This window comes from Eleutherodactylus coqui, chromosome 4 (genome assembly GCF_035609145.1).
Source record: "Eleutherodactylus coqui strain aEleCoq1 chromosome 4, aEleCoq1.hap1, whole genome shotgun sequence".
Taxonomy (NCBI): Eukaryota; Metazoa; Chordata; class Amphibia; order Anura; family Eleutherodactylidae; genus Eleutherodactylus; species Eleutherodactylus coqui.
Genome location: NC_089840.1, coordinates 51,423,501 through 51,443,755, shown reverse-complemented (window position 1 = coordinate 51,443,755; position 20,255 = coordinate 51,423,501).

Here is a 20,255-nt window from a genome sequence, read left to right as displayed (position 1 = left end):
ATGTCACCCGAGTATAAAAATCGGCCCCTCCCGCGGCTCGACACACATGCCTTGTGACTTAGCTGAGGGAAAGTGCTGCTGCTGGTGCTGCTGTAGGGAGAGCGTTAGGAGTCAGTGTAGGCTTCAAGAACCCCAACGGCCCTTCTCAGGGCCACATCTACTAGTGTGCAGTACTGTGTTAGCACAGTAATTTTTTTTTTTTGTCCAAAATTGGATCTGCAGAGCATTGCGCCCAGCAATAGGGACAGAAGTGGGGGTTAGGCAGGGAGAGTGTTAGCAGTGAGTGTTAGGCTTCAAGAACCCCAACGGTCCTTTCTAGGGCCACTTCTATCCGTGTGCAGTACTGTCCAGGCTGCTGTTAGCAGTGTTGCATATTTTTTTTTTTCTCAAAACCGGCTGTGCAGAGCATTGCACCCGGCATTAATACTACAGGGATAGAATTGTGTAGGCAGGGCCAGAAGACATTTATTATTCATTGAATACACGCAGTGGGGTCTTCCCTTTGCTAAAAAGGAAAAGAAATTATATTTGGCCTGCCTGTGTCAGTCCTAAGGTCTCCGTGTACGTGTGTGCTGCGTGTACTACGTACAAAAATCAGACGCAACCAGCTACGCTTTACTGCAGCCTAGCGCCATTGTCTTTCCTGACTGGCAAATACCTGCTCTGCTAGAGTTAATAACTCTGCTACACTATAGTTGTGTGACACTTTTTGAGGGCCACACCACAGATATTAAACTTCTTGTTCATTGAATATACGCAGTGGGGTCTTCCCTTTGCTAAAAAGGAAAAGAAATTATATTTGGCCTGCCTGTGTCAGTCCTAAGGTCTCCGTGTACGTGTGTGCTGCGTGGACAACGTACAAAAATCAGACGCAACCAGCTACGGTTTACTGCAGGCTTGCGCCATTGTCTTTCCTGACTGGCAAATACCTGCTCTGCTAGAGTTAATAACTCTGCTACACTATACTTGTGTGACACTTTTTGAGGGCCACACCACAGATATTAAACTTCTTGTTCATTGAATATACGCAGTGGGGTCTTCCCTAAGCTAAAAAGGAAAAGAAATTATATTTGGCCAGCCTGTGTCAGTCCTAAGGTCTCCGTGTACGTGTGTGCTGCGTGTACTACGTACAAAAATCAGACGCAACCAGCTACGCTTTACTGCAGCCTAGCGCCATTGTCTTTCCTGACTGGCAAATACCTGCTCTGCTAGAGTTAATAACTCTGCTACACTATAGTTGTGTGACACTTTTTGAGGGCCACACCACAGAAATTAAACTTCTTGTTCATTGAATACACGCAGTGGGGTCTTCCGTTTGCAAAAAAGCGAAAACATTATATTTGGCCTGCAGGCTTGCGCCAATTTATTTCCTGCCTGGGAAATCTAATCACTGGTAATACAGCATGCTGAGGGGTAGGGGTAAGCCTAGAGGACGTGGACGCGGCCGAGGACGCGGAGGGCCAAGTGAGGGTGTGGGCACAGGCCGAGCTCCTGATCCAGGTGTGTCGCAGCCGACTGCTGCGCGATTAGGAGAGAGGCACGTTTCTGGCGTCCCCACATTCATCGCCCAATTAATGGGTCCACGCGGGAGACCTTTATTAGAAAATGAGCAGTGTGAGCAGGTCCTGTCCTGGATGGCAGAAAGTGCTTCGAGCAAGCTATCATCCACCCACAGTTCTGCGCCGTCCAGTGCTGCAAATCCGAATCCTCTGTCTGCTGCTCCTCCTTCCTCCCAGCCTCCTCACTCCACTACAATGACACCTGCTCAGGAGCGGGAACACTCCCAGGAACTGTTCTCGGGCCCCTGCTTAGATTGGGCAGGAGTGGTTCCTCTCCCACCAGAGGAGTTTATCGTCACTGATGCCCAACCATTTGAAAGTTCCCAGGGTCCGGGGGAAGAGGCTGGGGACTTCCGCCAACTGTCTCAAGAACTTTCTGTGGGTGAGGAGGACGATGACGATGAGACACAGTTGTCTTGCAGTGAGGTAGTAGTAAGGGCAGTAAGTCCAAGGGAGCAGCGCACAGAGGATTCGGAGGAAGAGCAGCAGGACGATGAGGTGACTGACCCCACCTGGTGTGCAACGCCTACTCAGGACAGGTCTTCAGAGGGGGAGGCAAGGGCATCAGCAGGGCAGGTTGCAAGAGGCAGTGCGGTGGCCAGGGGTAGAGGCAGGGCCAGACCGAATAATCCACCAAGTGTTTCCCAAAGCACACCCTCGCGCCATGCCACCCTGCAGAGGCCGAGGTGCTCTAAGGTCTGGCAGTTTTTCACAGAGACGCCTGACGACCGACGAACAGTGGTGTGCAACCTTTGTCGCACCAAGATCAGCCGGGGAGCCACCACCAACAGCCTGACCACCACCAGCATGCGCAGACATATGATGGCCAAGCACCCCACAAGGTGGGACGAAGGCCGTTCACCGCCTCCGGTTTGCACCGCTGCCTCTCCCCCTGTGCCCCAACCTGCCACTGAGATACAACCTCCCTCTCAGGACACAGGCACAACCGTCTCATGGCCTGCACCCACAGCCTCACCTCCGCTGTCCTCGGCCCCATCCACCAATGTCTCGCACCGCACAGTCCAGCCGTCGCTAGCGCAAGTGTTGGAGCGCAAGCGCAAGTACGCCACCACGCACCCGCACGCTCAATCGTTAACCGTCCACATAGCCAAATTTATCAGCCTTGAGATGCTGCCGTATAGGGTTGTGGAAACGGAGTCCTTCAAAGCTATGATGGCGGCGGCGGCCCCGCGCTACTCAGTTCCCAGTCGCCACTACTTTTCCCGATGTGCCGTCCCAGCCCTGCACGACCACGTCTCCCGCAACATTGTATGCGCCCTCACCAATGCGGTTAGTGGCAAGGTCCACTTAACTACGGACACGTGGACAAGCACAGGCGGGCAGGGCCACTACATCTCCCTGACGGCACATTGGGTGAATTTAGTGGAGGCTGGGACAGAGTCAGAGCCTGGGACCGCTCACGTCCTACCCACCCCCAGAATTGCGGGCCCCAGCTCGGTGGTGGTATCTGCGGCGGTGTATGCTTCTTCCACTAAAGCACCCTCCTCCTCCTCCTCCTCCTCAACCTCTGTCTCGCAATCTAGATGTGTCAGCAGCAGCAGGACGTCGCCAGCAGTCGGTGTCGCGCGGCGTGGCAGCACAGCGGTGGGCAAGCGTCAGCAGGCCGTGCTGAAACTACTCAGCTTAGGAGATAGGAGGCACACGGCCCACGAACTGCTGCAGGGTCTGACAGAGCAGACGGACCGTTGGCTTGCGCCGCTGAGCCTCCAACCGGGCATGGTCGTGTGTGACAACGGGCGTAACCTGGTGGCGGCTCTGCAGCTCGGCAGCCTCACGCACGTGCCATGCCTGGCCCACGTCTTTAATTTGGAGGTTCAGCGCTTTCTGAAAAGCTACCCACGCTTGTCAGACCTGCTCGTAAAGGTGCGCCGGCTCTGCGCACATTTCCGCAAGTCCCACACGGACGCTGCCACCCTGCGCACCCTGCAACATCGCTTTAATCTGCCAGTGCACCGACTGCTGTGCGACGTGCCCACACGGTGGAACTCTACGCTCCACATGTTGGCCAGGCTCTATGAGCAGCGTAGAGCTATCGTGGAATACCAACTCCAACATGGGCGGCGCAGTGGGAGTCAGCCTCCTCAATTCTTTTCAGAAGAGTGGGCCTGGTTGGCAGACATCTGCCAGGTCCTTCGAAACTTTGATCAGTCTACCCAGGTGGTGAGCGGCGATGCTGCAATCATTAGTGTCACCATTCCTCTGCTATGCATCTTGAGAAGTTCCCTGCAAACCATAAAGGCAGCCGCTTTGCGCTCGGAAACAGAGCCGGGGGAAGACAGTATGTCGCTGGATAGTCAGAGCACCCTCCTGTCTATATCTCAGCGCGTTCAGGAGGAGGAGGAGGAGGATGAGGAGGAGGGGGAAGAGACAGCTTGGCCCACTGCTGACGGTACCCATGCTGGTTGCCTGTCATCATTTCAGCGTGTATGGCCTGAGGAGGAGGAGGAGGAGGATCCTGAAAGTGATCTTCCTAGTGCGGACAGCCATGTGTTGCGTACAGGTACCCTGGCACACATGGCTGACTTCATGTTAGGATGCCTTTCTCGTGACCCTCGCATTCAACGCATTATGGCCACTACGGATTACTGGGTGTACACACTGCTCGACCCACGCTATAAGCAGAACCTTCCCAGTCTCATTCCCGAAGAGGAAAGGGGTTCGAGAGTGTTGCTATACCACAGGACCCTGGCGGACAAGCTGATGGTAAAATTCCCATCCGACAGCGCTAGTGGCAGAAGGCGCAGTTCCGAGGGCCATGTAGCAGGGGAGGTGCGTAGATCGAGCAGCATGTACATCCCAGGCAGTGCAACAGTCTTTAAGGGCCTGGCCAGCTTTATGGCTCCCCAGCAAGACTGTGTCACCGCTCCCCAGTCAAGGCTGAGTCGGCGGGAGCACTGTAAAAGGATGGTGAGGGAGTACGTAGCCGATCGGACGACCATCCTCGGTGACGCCTCTGCCCCCTACAACTACTGGGTGTCGAAGCTGGACACGTGGCCTGAACTAGCGCTGTATGCCCTGGAGGTGCTTGCTTGTCCTGCGGCTAGCGTTTTGTCGGAGAGGGTGTTTAGTGCGGCTGGGGGAATCATCACAGATAAGCGTACCCGCCTGTCAACCGACAGTGCCGACAGGCTTACACTCATCAAGATGAACAAAGCCTGGATTTCACCAGACTTCTCTTCTACACCAGCGGACAGCAGCGATACGTAAGCAATACGTAGGCTGCACCTGCGGATGGAAGCTACGTTCTCTCTCACCATCCAAAACGGGGACATTTCTGCTTCATCAATCTGTGTCTAATATTCCTCCTCCTCCTCCTCCTGCTCCTCCTCCTGAAACCTCACGTTATCACGCTGAACGGGCAATTTTTCTTAGGGCCACAAGGCCCACTCATAATTTTTCGAAACAATTTTTAGATGTTTCAATGCTCTGAAAAGCGTTGGAACTTTAACTTGAACCAATTTTTCGTTAAACTGGGCTGCCTCCAGGCCTAGTTACCACTTAAGCCACATTAACCAAAGCGATTAATGGGTTTCACCTGCCCTCTTGGTTGGCCATGGCCAATTTTTTTCAGGTACATTAGTACTGTTGATACAGCAATTTTTGTGGGCCCTCGCCTACAGTGTAATCAAATAAATTTTTAGCCCACCTGCATTAAGCACGACATTACTACCTCAGCTGTGTTGGGCAATGCAATGGGATATTTCTATGTACCGCCGGTGGCTTCCTGGCACCCACCCATGCTGTAGGTGCACACGGAGTTTTTACTATATCTGTACACTTGAAAAGAACCCCAGTCTGACTGGGGCATGCAGTGTGGGCCGAAGCCCACCTGCATTAAGCACGACATTACTACCTCAGCTGTGTTGGGCAATGCAATGGGATATTTCTATGTACCGCCGGTGGGTTCCAGGGAGCCACCCATGCTGTAGGTGCACACGGAGTTTAACCTACATGTGTCCACTTGTAAAGAACCCCAGTCTGACTGGGGCATGCAGTGTGGGCTGAAGCCCACCTGTATTAAGCACGACATTACTACCTCAGCTGTGTTGGGCAATGCAATGGGATATTTCTATGTACCGCCAGTGGCTTCCTGGCACCCACCCATGCTGTGGGTCCACAGGGAATTATAAATGCATCTGTTTCCACTTGTAAAGAAGCCCAGTCTGACTGGGGCATGCAGTGTGGGCCGAAGCCCACCTGCATTAAGCACGACATTACTACCTCAGCTGTGTTGGGCACTGCAATGGGATATTTTTATGTACCGCCGGTGGGTTCCAGGAAGCCACCCATGCTGTCGGTTGACAGGGACTTCACAATAGGGAGTTGTACCTGCCTGTGTCTATGAATTAAAAAGCCCGGTCTGACTGGGGCATGCAGAGACACCTTGACAGAATGAATAGTGTGTGACACATAGGTTCCCCATTGCTATGCCCACGTGTGCAGCTCCTGATGGCGGTGGCACAGGATTCTATTTCTCATTGCTTCTGTACAGCATTGTGGGCTATCGCCCCGCCACACTTAAAGAGGGTCGCTGCCTAGCCGTGCCAACCTCTGCAGTGTGTGCCTGCGGTTCCTCCTCATGGCAGACGCACTTCTAAATAGACATGAGGGTGGTGAGGCATTAGGGCAGCTGAAGGCTGCGCAGGGACACTTTGGTGTGCGCTGTGGGGGGGAGGGGGGGGCGGTTGGGCAGCATGTAACCCAGGAGAAGTGGCAGTGGAGTGTCATGCAGGCAGTGATTGTGCTTTGTTGGAGGTAGTGTGGTGCTTAGCTAAGGTATGCATTGCTAATGAGGGCTTTTCAGAAGTAAAAGTTTTTGGGAGGGGGGGGGCCCACTCTTGCCGCTATTGTGGCTTAATAGTGGGACCTGTGAACTTGAGATGCAGCCCAACATGTAGCCCCTCGCCTGCCCTGTCCATTGCTGTGTCGTTCCCATCACTTTCTTGAATTGCCCAGATTTTCACACAAGGAAACCTTAGCGAGCATCGGCGAAATACAAAAATGCTCGGGTCGCCCATTGACTTCAATGGGGTTCGTTATTCGAAACGAACCCTCGAGCATCGCGAAAAGTTCGTTCCGAGTAACGAGCACCCGAGCATTTTGGTGCTCGCTCATCTCTAATGTTAATACGACAAGTGTGGAAGGTGAAGAAACCTGCTATATATTATGATGGCAATAACAATGTCAAAACAGTTACACCTACAGCATCATAGGGTGGGGATATCCTTTAAGGGTACGTTCCCACATAATAGGTACCGCCAATTTCATCCAGCTGCAGTTGACAATTGAAGCACAATATTGTCGATAAGGTCCAGAACCCTTTAACCCTGCATTATCCCAGTTTATTTTATGGCTTTATTGTGCCTATGCTACAGCCTTGGTGGATTCTTCTGCATGTCTCTATATATAAGAGAAGGTCGCCCCTGAGGAAGTAAAGTACCTGAGGAAAGAAAGTCCCTGAAGAAGCAAAACCTTCAAAAGGTCCACAAGTTCTTCTCGATTCTTGTTTTAAAGTTTTGTCTTTTTTTTTTTGTTTTATAACCTCTGCATAGCTCTCAGTGAATAATAAAAAACCTTCCAACAAAGTTCACTATTAGAGATGAGCGAACGTGTTCTTAACGAACACTTACGCTCCCGGACACCGGCTTTGCCGAGGACTTCAGTGTCCGCGCGTAAAGCTTCGGGGGGCGCCGGGGGGCGGGGAGAGGCGCGGCGGCGCGGGCGGCAGCAGCGGGGAACAGGGGGGAGCCCTCTCTCTCTCCCTCTCCCCCCCACTCCCCGCCGCACCCCCCCCCCCCCCCGCGCTGCCACGGCGACCCCCGAACTTTTTTCGCCCGAGCACGGAATTGCTCGCAAAGTTCGGTGTTCGGGCGAAAAGGGGCGGAGCCGAACACGTTCGCTCATCTCTATTCACTATGCATCCAGATCAAAAAAGTCACCCACCTACAAATCTCCAGAAGAGATCAGGACCACCCAAAAATGTTGAAGAGCACATTAATATTTTAGCCTCTTCATGAACTAGTAAAGGTGAACCAAGATGTCACAGATTTTCATTGTCAATTTCTAGAGTCACAGTCACTCTGGATATGCCAGTTAAGGGCCATCACCGCTTGGCTTTAGGCCTATCCTGTTACTCTACTGAATCAACAGGAAATCCAGAGACAAATGAGTCAGAACTTGATATTATGACTTTCCCTACAAAATGTATGATGGCTGTTGGGACAACTTTTTACAGAAGGTGGTCACAGTGTATGTACAAGTGACAGGTAAGGGCCATCATCACAAGATCTTTGGTCCAAGTTATTCTACTAAATAGACTTGAAATCTAAGAGCTACTGAGCCAGAGTTAAGAATTATGAGTTTTACACCATCACAAAAGCATAAACAATCTAGAACAACTAGATATTAATACCAGCAGACTGCTGACCCAAACCAGAACTTCCAACAGGCAGATGAAAAACTTGCGCCCTTTGAGAGGAGAGGCTGGAAAAAATATACTACAATAATTTATTGGTTGGCTGGGGGAACCACCATTGACCAAAACCCACAAAGACAGATGTGTGTTCATGTCAGCGCCCACCATCGAATGACAAGTTGCATGTGCTGGCACCACAATCACATGGACCGATACTGACATTATGACATCCCCTCCGGATAGTGGCTGGTGCGCGATAAAAAATTATTACAGTAGCTCTAGAGGTATCGGTCCAGAGACATCATTTATTACCATACTGACCCAACCATCCAGGCAAAGAATGAATGGAAAGGTGGCTAATTTTCTCTCCATTCACTTTTACGGGACTTCTAGAAACAGTCGAGCATCATTTGTAGAGATGAGCGAGCACCAAAATGCTCGGGTGCTCGTTACTCGGGACGAAATTATCGCGATGCTCGAGGGTTCGTTTCGAGTAACGAACCCCATTGAAGTCAATGGGCGACCTTAGCATTTTTGTATATCGCCGATGCTCGCTAAGGTTTTCATTTGTGAAAATCTGGGCAATTCAAGAAAGTGATGGGAACGACACAGCAACGGATAGGGCAGGTGAGGGGCTACATGTTGGGCTGCATCTCAAGTTCCCAGGTCCCACTATTAAGCCACAATAGTGGCAAGAGTGCCCCCCCCTCCCAACAACTTTTACTTCTGAAAAGCCCTCATTAGCAATGCATACCTTAGCTAAGCACCACACTACCTCCAACAAAGCACAATCACTGCCTGCATGACACTCCGCTGCCACTTCTCCTGGGTTACATGCTGCCCAACCCCCCCCCCCCCCCCCACTCTGCACGACCAAGTGTCCACAGCGCACACCAAATTGTCCCTGCGCAGCCTTCAGCTGCCCTCATGCCACACCACCCTCATGTCTATTTATAAGTGCGTCTGCCATGAGGAGGAACCGCAGGCACACACTGCAGAGGGTTGGCACGGCTAGGCAGCGACCCTCTTAAAAGGGGCGCGGCGATAGCCCACAATGCTGTACAGAAGCAATGAGAAATATAATCCTGTGCCACCGCCATCAGGAGCTGCACACGTGGGCATAGCAATGGGGAACCTATGTGCCACACACTATTCATTCTGTCAAGGTGTCTGCATGCCCCAGTCAGACCGCGTTTTTTTATAAATAGTCACAGGCAGGTACAACTCCGCAATGGGAATTCTGTGTGCACCCACAGCATGGGTGGCTCCCTGGAACCCACCGGCTGTACATAAATGTATCCCATTGCAGTGCCCATCACAGCTGAGGTAACGTCCGATTAAATGCAGGTGGGCTTCGGCCCACACTGCATGCCCCAGTCACACTGGGGTTCTTTAGAAGTGGACACATGCAGTTACAACTCCCTGTAGACCCACAGCATGGGTGGGTGCCAGGAAGCCACCGGCGGTACATAAATATATCGCATTGCATTGCCCAGCACAGCTGATGTAACGTCAGCTTTAATGCAGGTGGGCAAAAAATTAATTGGATTACACTGTAGGCGAGGGCCCCAAAAAATTGGTGTACCAACAGTACTAATGTACGTCAGAAAAATTGCCCATGCCCAACCAAGAGGGCAGGTGAAACCCATTAATCGCTTTGGCTAATGTGGCTTAATTTGTAACTAGGCCTGGAGGCAGCCCAGTTAAAATAAAAATTGGTTCAGGTGAAAGTTTCAACGCTTTAATGATCATTGAAACGTATAAAAATTGTTTACAAAAATTATATGACTGAGCCTTGTGGGCCTAAGAAAAATTGCCCGTTCGGCGTGATTACGTCAGGTTTCAGGAGGAGGAGCAGGAGGAGGAGGATGAATATTATACACAGATTGATGAAGCTAAAAGGTCCCCGTTTTTGATGGTGATAGAGAACAATGCTTCCATCCGCGGGTGCAGCCTACGTATTGTTTAGGTATCGCTGCTGTCCGCTGGTGGAGAAGAGAAGTCTGGTGAAATCCAGGCTTTGTTCATCTTGATGAGTGTAAGCCTGTCGGCACTGTCGGTTGACAGGCGGGTACGCTTATCTGTGATGATTCCCCCAGCCGCACTAAACACCCTCCCCGACAAGACGCTAGCCGCAGGACAAGCAAGCACCTCCAGGGCATACGGCGCGAGTTCCGGCCACGTGTCCATCTTCGACACCCAGTAGTTGTAGGGGGCAGAGGCGTCACGGAGGACGGTCGTGCGATCGGCTACGTACTCCCTCACCATCCTTTTACAGTGCTCCCGCCGACTCAGCCTTGACTGGGGAGCGGTGACACAGTCTTGCTGGGGAGCCAGAAAGCTGTCAAAGGCCTTAGAGAGTTTTCCCCTGCCTGTGCTTTACATGCTGCCTGATCTCTGCGCCTCCCCTGCTACCTGGCCCTCGGAACTGCGCCTTCGGCCACTAGCGCTGTCGGATGGGAATTTTACCATCAGTTTGTCCGCCAGGGTCCTGTGGTATAGCATCACTCTCGAACCCCTTTCCTCTTCGGGTATGAGAGTGGAAAGGTTCTCCTTATACCGTGGGTCGAGCAGTGTGTACACCCAGTAATCCGTAGTGGCCAGAATGCGTGTAACGCGAGGGTCACGAGAAAGGCATCCTAACATGAAGTCAGCCATGTGTGCCAGGGTACCTGTACGCAACACATGGCTGTCCTCACTAGGAAGATCACTTTCAGGATCCTCCTCCTCCTCAGGCCATACACGCTGAAAGGATGACAGGCAAGCAGCATGTGTACCCTCAGCAGTGGGCCAAACTGTCTCTTCCCCCTCCTCCTCATCCTCCTCATGCTCCTCCTCCTCCTCCTCAACGCGCTGAGATATAGACAGGAGGGTGCTCTGACTATCCAGCGACATACTGTCTTCCCCCGGCTCTGTTTCCGAGCGCAAAGCGTCTGCCTTTATGCTTTGCAGGGAACTTCTCAAGAGGCATAGCAGAGGAATGGTGACGCTAATGATTGCAGCATCGCTGCTCACCATCTGGGTAGACTCCTCAAAGTTTCCAAGGACCTGACAGATGTCTGCCAACCAGGCCCACTCTTCTGTAAAGAATTGAGGAGGCTGACTCCCACTGCGTCGCCCATGTTGGAGTTGGTATTCCACTATAGCTCTACGCTGCTCATAGAGCCTGGCCAACATGTGGAGCGTAGAGTTCCACCGTGTGGGCACGTCGCACAGCAGTCGGTGCACTGGCAGATGAAACCGATGTTGCAGGGTGCGCAGGGTGGCAGCGTCCATGTGGGACTTGCGGAAATGTGCGCAGAGTCGGCGCACCTTTCTGAGCAGGTCTGACAAGCGTGGGTAGCTTTTCAGAAAGCGCTGAACCTCCAAATTAAAGACGTGGGCCAGGCATGGCACATGCGTGAGGCTGCCGAGCTGCCGAGCCGCCACCAGGTTACGGCCGTTGTCACACACGACCATGCCCGGTATGAGGCTCAGCGGCGCAAGCAGCGGTCGGTCTGCTCTGTCAGACCCTGCAGCAGTTCGTGGGCCGTGTGCCTCTTATCTCCTAAGCTGAGTAGTTTCAGCACGGCCTGCTGACGCTTGCCCACCGCTGTGCTGCCACGCCGCGCGACACCGACTGCTGGCGACGTGCTGCTGTTGCTGACATATCTTGATTGCGAGACAGAGGTTGCGTAGGAGGAGGAGGAGGGTGGTTTAGTGGAGGAAGCATACACCGCCGCAGATACCAGCACCGAGCTGGGGCCCGCAATTCTGGGGGTGGGTAGGACGTGAGCGGTCCCAGGCTCTGACTCTGTCCCAGCCTCCACTAAATTCACCCAATGTGCCGTCAGGGAGATATAGTGGCCCTGCCCGCCTGTGCTTGTCCACGTGTCCATTGTTAAGTGGACCTTGGCAGTAACCGCGTTGGTGAGGGCGCGTACAATGTTGCGGGAGACGTGGTCGTGCAGGGCTGGGACGGCACATCGGGAAAAGTAGTGGCGACTGGGAACTGAGTAGCGCGGGGCCGCCGCCGCCATCATACCTTTGAAAGCCTCCGTTTCCACAACCCTATACGGCAGCATCTCCAGGCTGATAAATTTGGCTATGTGGACGTTTAACGCTTGAGCGTGCGTGGTGGCGTACTTGCGCTTGCGCTCCAACTCTTGCGCTAGCGACGGCTGGACGGTGCGCTGAGAGACATTGGTGGATGGGGCCGAGCACAGCGGAGGTGAGGGTGTGGGTGCAGGCCAGGAGACGGTAGTGCCTGTGTCCTGAGAGGGGGGTTGGATCTCAGTGGCAGGTTGGGGCACAGGGGGAGAGGCAGCGGTGCAAACCGGAGGCGGTGAACGGCCTTCGTCCCACCTTGTGGGGTGCTTTGCCATCATATGTCTGCGCATGCTGGTGGTGGTGAGGCTGGTGGTGGTGTCTCCCCCGCTGATCTTGGCGCGACAAAGGTTGCACACCACTGTTCGTCGGTCGTCTGCAGGGTGGCATGGCGCGAGGGGGCGCTTTGGGAAACAGTTGGTGGATTATTCGGTCTGGCCCTGCCTCTACCCCTGGCCACCGCACTGCCTCTTCCAACCTGCCCTGCTGCTGCACTTGCCTTCCCCTCTGAAGACCTGTCCTCAGTAGGCGTAGCAAACCAGGTGGGGTCAGTCATCTCATCGTCCTGCTGCTCTTCCTCTGAATCCTCCGTGCGCTCCTCCCTCGGACTTACTCCAATTACTACTACCTGAGTTATAGACAACTGTGTCTCATCGTCATCGTCCTCCTCACCCACTGAAAGCTCTTGAGACAGTTGCCGGAAGTCCCCAGCCTCATCCCCCGAACCCTGGGAACTTTCCAAAGGTTGGGCATCGGTCACGACAAACTCCTCCGGTGGGAGAGGAACCATTGCTGGCCATTCTGGGCAGGGGCCCGGGAACAGTTCCTGGGAGTCTGCCTGCTCCTCAGAATGTGTCATTGTAATGGAGTGAGGAGGCTGGGAGGAAGGAGGAGCAGCAGCCAGAGGATTCAGAGTTGCAGCAGTGGACGGCGCAGAACTCTGGGTGGTCGATAGATTGCTGGATGCACTTTCTGCCATCCACGACAGGACCTGCTCACACTGCTCATTTTCTAATAAAGGTCTACCGCGTGGACCCATTAATTGTGAGATGAATGTGGGGACGCCAGAAATGTGCCTCTCTCCTAATCCCGCAGCAGTCGGCTGCGATACACCTGGATCAGGAGCTCGGCCTGTGCCCACACCCTGACTTGGGCCTCCGCGTCCTCGGCTGCGTCCACGTCCTCTAGGCCTACTCCTACCCCTCAGCATGGTGTATTACCAGTAGTGCAGAAACAGAACGCTGTAATTAAATGTGCCGCTTATTGGCCTGTGGTTGGAGGCTGACTTCGCTTACGGAACGCACAGCAGAGGCAGGAAAGAATTTTGCGCAAGCCTGCTGTAACACTTAGCTGGCTGCGTATGAATTAGGACAACTACCCCCAGCAGAGACCCAGTACACTTGTGGACAGGAATACAGCGGTGATGTAAGAGGCAACACAGAGGCAGGAAAGAATTTTGCGCAAGCCTGCTGTAACACTTAGCTGGCTGCGTATGAATTAGGACAACTACCCCCAGCAGAGACCCAGTACACTTGTGGACAGGAATACAGCGGTGATGTAAGAGGCAACACAGAGGCAGGAAAGAATTTTGCGCAAGCCTGCTGTAACACTTAGCTGGCTGCGTATGAATTAGGACAACTACCCCCAGCAGAGACCCAGTACACTTCTGGACAGAAATACAGTGGTGATGTAAGAGGCAACACAGAGGCAGGAAAGAATTTTGCGCAAGCCTGCTGTAACACTTAGCTGGCTGCGTATGAATTAGGACAACTACCCCCAGCAGAGACCCAGTACACTTGTGGACAGAAATACAGTGGTGATGTAAGAGGCAACACAGAGGCAGGAAAGAATTTTGCGCAAGCCTGCTGTAACACCTAGCTGGCTGCGTATGAATTAGGACAACTACCCCCAGCAGAGACCCAGTACACTGAGGATGGTCACAGGCAGCCCAAATAGATTTTTTTTCCCAAATGTTTTGGGAAAGGCCCACTGCCTATATACACTAAATATGTCTTCTGTCCCTGCCTTACCACTACTGGCCCTGGACAATGTAAAATTACTGCAGGACGCAATGCTCTGCACGGCCGATATACAAAAAAAAAAAATGTACAACACTGCAAAAAGCAGCCTCCACACTACTGCACACGGTCAGATGTGGCCCTAAGAAGGACCGTTGGGGTTCTTGAAGCCTAAAATAACGCTCTCCCTATAGCAGCTCCGGCACCAGCAGCACTGTCCCTGAACTATGTCAGAATGCATCTGTGGCGAGCCGCGGGAGGGGCCGATTTATATACTCGGGTGACACCTGATCTCGCCAGCCACTCGCTGCAGGGGGGTGGTATAGGGCTTGAACGTCGCAGGGGGAAGTTGTAATGCCTTCCCTGTCTTTCTATTGGCCAGAAAAGCGCGCTAACGTCTCAGAGATGAAAGTGAAAGTAACCCGAACATCGCGTGGTACTCGTTACGAATAACGAGCATCTCGAACACGCTAATACTCAAACGAGTATCAAGCTCGGACGAGTACGTTCGCTCATCTCTAATCATTACATGTTTCCCCAACCCCCATTGAAGTGAATAGAAAAAACATGCTTCCTTGGCTGTTTCCACAACTCCTAAAGAGCCCATGAAGAGAGTCTCACTGCCCCCTTTCTATTTATTCTCTGCCTATAATATGGTTTCTAGATATCTGTAAAGAGCTATTAGTAGTCCAAGGTAGAGAACACCTTGAGTACAGTTGTTCTTAGACATAACTGGACAAATGATCTTTGCAATGCAGAGTACAACACAGTATATTTGCTATATGCCCTGATCTGATCAATATACTGAGAAACGATGGGAACGTTTATATGATTGAGAATCTGTGTTTACATCTATGGCACAATGAGGTGGGTGCAGAGCAAAATAAGCAAGTGCATTGTTCTCCAAATTAATAACTTCCCCCAGTTCCTTGCCCAGGAGACTCCATTCATCTGCTCGTTGAGATAAGTCTTGACATTGTTTTTGCACTATAGGTTGAGACTGATTCAGTGGCCCAAGAACAGAGTTGTGGCTTCTTGCGACTCGAAACCTACATAACAAGGAAGTCCTAAGGAAACAGTGGGCAGAGAGATGTTAATGACAGATTGAGGGCTGCAGATTCCAGACTTTACTGTAGACTGAGGGTAAATCAATTAGATGGAGGTGAACACATATAATGGGGGTAGCCATGTCTGAGAAGTATGTTTGGAATTATTAGTGGGATGAAGTAAAGGATGTTATCAGCAAAAAACACTGGTGGTTATGTATGTGAACCGAGTGTAGAGGATGAAGAGTGGCACTGCTCATCACAACCAACTGGATACTTTTTTTTTTTTCAACTGTGTACCTCTTGACATATGCCAGCTGTGACAGTGTCACAACACAACAATTGTGAGCCAGAAGTGGGTCCAAGCTGACGTCATGACCTATGTGACTGCGGCATCGGTGCATGTGTCTTGTCTTTCAAGACTGGGCACCAATGTGCAAACATCTGTTTATGTTGGGTGTAATTGGTCAGCAGGGAGGTGGTTTCTCCAGGCGGTCAATGAACCATTATAGAAGTGTAAATATTCTTCTTTATGGTAGTGTTCTGGTCTTGTCCACATCCTCTGTGTGTCATCTCTGACTTAGATAGGTCTCTGGTTTTTATATGCATTATCTGGTATTGCACATCTGTTACTTTGTACTGTTGTGTTCATTAATATTTACATCTGTCAATTGTACCCCCCTTTATCATCTAGCAAGATTCTAGGTAGCCCTTAGGTTTCTGGATGTGGGGCCACCCTTATCAGGGTGATCGTCCTGCTTTTAGCAGGATTTTCCTGTATTAGTATGACAGGGCAATATTTCCCTTTCCCACAATAATTTAATTGAGCTATTGATCATTTTGTTCTCTAAAGTATAAATAGTGTGTGCTGTATATCTGTCCTTTTGGACAACTATTAGGGCTCATGTCCACGGGCAAAATAAGAATTAAAATCCGCAGCGGATTTTAACTCTTCTCCTGCCCGCGGATCCGCGCCCCATAGGGATGCATTGACCACCCGCGGGGTACATAAATACCCGCGGATGGTCAATAAAAGGGATTTTTAAAAAAATGGAGCATGAAAAAATCTGGACCATGCTCCATTTTCATGCGGGTCTCCCGCGGGGACGGCTCCCGCGGGCTTCTATTGAAGCCTATGGAAGCCGTCCGGATCCGCGGGAGACAAAAATCGGGATTTACTCACACGCTCCGTTTCTTCTCTTCGCGCAGCGCCATCTTCTCTCCGTCGCGGCCGGATCTTTTTTCTTCGAGACGGCGCATGCGCGGGGCACGTCACCGACGTCATCATGCGCATCCGCCGAGCCGAAGAAAGAAGATCCGGCCGCGACGCAGAGAAGATGGCGCCGCCGCGAAGAGAAGAAACGGAGCCGATGGGAGGTGAGTTTATTCTCATTTATTCTGATTTTCAGCGCTCATGTCCGCGGGGCAGGAGGGACCCGCTGCAGATTCTCCATGGAGAATCCGGAGCGGGCCTGATTTTCCCCGTGGACATGAGGCCTTACGTGTGATGAGGTGTTTATGGTGTCTGGCTCGGATATAACAGCACCATCAAAATGACCAATAGTCAAAATCATTGTTCTGATTTCTAGCAGAGTGTTGTTGAAGTTCTACAGACTAATGTACCTTCCACTTTTTTTTAGTATGCATTCTTTGTGACTCAAAAGAGTAGGAGGATTCATTCAATAGTTTCCCACCCCAACATCAGCTTATTGTCTGTGGAGACACATGGATGGCAAACTTGGCTGAAATTCTGCAACAATTCTGCTGTATGTGATCTCTGTGCAGATGATCTATTGTTGTTTACGGGAGATGGAATTAGATCAGTGAATCCTTCTATGTCCATTTTTTATACATTTGGTAAGATGTCAGGTCTCACTATCAACTTGGGTAAATCTGTGATTCGTACTTTAGATCCCTTGCCGGTGGACTATTCATTGGAACATATGCAATTGCAAATCGTGCAGGAATTCAAATATTTGGGAGTTGTGGCATCTTCTAAGCCTCAAGATTATATTTCTACCAATTGGCTTCCATTGGTATGAAAGTTTGGGGATAAGGTCAAAACGCAGCACCATAATGGAGGCCCATTGTGACCCGTTTCCCATCTGTTTTGTATCTGGAGTTCTTCCGTCTTTCTTGGTTTATAGATAAGGTTGCTTATGTCACTAGACAAACATATAATAAGTTTCAGTACATATTGTACAATTACCAGCTTCAGCCCAATTACTCTGTCTTATGACTCACGTCTGTGTGCGGACAATTTCGCCTGTGCCTTCTTGTACCATGTGCATTGCTTGCTTACAAACATGTGGACCCTAGGACTGTCCAAAATAAAAGTATTATAAAGGGGCCATTCAATATTAGAAAAACATGACTGCTTTCCTCCAAAAACAGCACTACGCCTGCCCATGGCTTTTGTCTGGTATGCAGCTAGGCTCTACTACCATAATGTGAATAGGGCTTAGTGGCAACACCACACAACATACTTAAAACAGTTATGCTTTTCTAATCCTGTATGAGCCCCTTTAGACCTCTTTCATATGGACAGCAGCGATATCGCTTCTATGTACACAGGATTTTGCAGCGTCAGTAATGCTTTTGGCCTCTCACACGGGCGACAAAGTCACGTGATTTTCACGCATTGCGACAAATCGCATGTATGTGAAGCCCATGCTTTCCTATGGGTTCTTTCACATTTGCAAGGTTTTGTAGCATGCAACATTGCAAGTCAAAAACCACGCGGGTTTCGTGATATGCACGCGACTTGTGAGGTTTTGTAGCCCATGTTTCCCTATGGAGCCTTCCTCTCTGTTACATCGTATCGCGCAAACTCCTGGACGAATGTAGGGTTGTGTTCACACAGGGGGCAGACTGCAGAATGGGGTGAAGTAACATATCAAAAACAAAAACAAAAGAAGGAAGAGACAAGCTCACCATGAATACTAGGACAAGAACAAACCTGCCTAAAAGCGAGGTTATCACCTTGATAAAGGCGGCCCCACGCCTCCTGCCTCGACCACTGATTCTAGCACCTGAAAGAAAGGAAACACAAACGGACAGCAAAAAGCACCACTTTGCATTACAGCAGAATTAAAAAACAAAAACAGCACTTAGCTTAGCAGTAGAACTCCAATGAACACGACCTCCCTCCACCAAGGCTGAGACAATATTCAGCAACAACCACACCCCAAAAGCAGTCTTATCTAATGACGGAGGTAGTGTGGTAGGACAGACAAAAGTGTCGTAAAAATCAGGGTAAGATCAACATATGACACAGGAGAACAAAATCAGGGAACCACTGAGGGAATACAGACAAGTGAGACATGTAACACCTAAAGGAATGACAAACCACAGAAACATAAATAGTGCAGTCAGTCAGTCAGTCTACGTGTCGAGAAGAATTTACATAATGATCTGGCCCCTTGGCATAAGCTTTACAAACATGACCCATTTCCTGGACTACGTGAAAATCTGTTTGTAACCCCTTAGGGCTTAGTCACACGGGTGCATCACTGCAGTTGCGGAAAAAGAACACATGACCGTCTCCATTGCCAGCCATGTTCTTTCTTCCGGCACTACGGAGAGTCGTCCACACCTGCAGTGCGGCCGTCTTCTTCATGCAGGAAGACGGGTGCATCAGTGTCAGGATGCGCCCGTGTGACTAACCCTTTAGGCTATGTTTATGTTTATTGTTGTATTTTTGAACCACAATTAAGAACCACAAAAAAACTGCATACGGTATTCAAAAAACCACATGCGCTTTTAAGAAACAGCAAACACAATTAAAAACCACATGTGGATTTAAACAATACATGCAGTTTTTTTAAACAGTGTGCAGGTTTTTGATACGTTTTTTCATTGTGTAAAGTGTGTAACCATATACAGGAGTTACCCAGGTTATACCAGCATGGTTTATATCACTACATACAAGAAGTGTATAACTTATACCAGCTGTACATATATAATTACATACAAGAGATGCCTAGGTTATGCCGGCATGATCCATATCACTATATACAGGGGGATGTACATCTGCTATATATAGTGATATGGAGCATGCTGGTATAACCTGGGTATCTTCTGTATATAATTATATATGCACAGCTGGTATAAGTTATACATCTCCATATATATAGTGATATGGAGCATGCTGGTATAACCTGGGTATCTTCTGTATATAATTATATATGTACAGCTGGTATAAGTTATACATCTCCATATATATAGTGATATGGAGCATGCTGGTGGTATAACCTGGGTATCTTCTGTATATAATTATATATGTACAGCTGGTATAGGTTATACATCTCCCTGTATATAGTGATATGGAGGACGCTGGTATAGCTTGGGTATCTTCTGTATATAATTATATATGTACAGCTGGTATAGGTTATACATATCCATGTATATAGTGATATGGAGCATGCTGGTATAGCCTGGGTATCTAATAGAGGCTGCAGACCTCTATTTTTATCCTTACAAATCAAGGGACCCGAGGTTGGGCAATATCACTTGAAGAGACCCAGAGAATCATCTTGCAGCCAAACATTTCCTCAGCCATGTCTACAATGCAGCCAAAGCAATGATGTTACATAACTTTCCATGAAATATGTTTATTAGGCTGCCTCTGCCTCTTCGGTGACAGAAGAAGGCAAGTGCATCTATTCGTGGTAACTGCGTCAGGTGAAGAGATCATTTTGAAAACTGTCACAAGAGAGTTCTGTACAGACTCAAGAAAGAAAACACTGCCTCGTCTCATCTAACTATGCCTAAGAAAGGAGCCTATGCTGATGTGTAGGATAGAGGAGTGACATGGAACCCCGGGCCGCAGTGCAAAATTTATAACCGGACACCTACCTAGCAGGTGCCATTTATAATACTTATGGGAATTTTGGTCCCCTTTAGGCACCATGGCCTTTGTGCAATGTCTTCCTCTGCACCACCTACAGTCAGCCGGACCGCACTGAGAACTGCACAAGTGTGGAAGAGGATGGTGAGCAATGGGGAGCAAACATTATAAATAGGAATGAAAGAGATTGATTGGAAACTGGAGAAATAGGTGCAGTGAGCATTCATGTGAATGACTGTCCATCCAAGAACTATCATGATG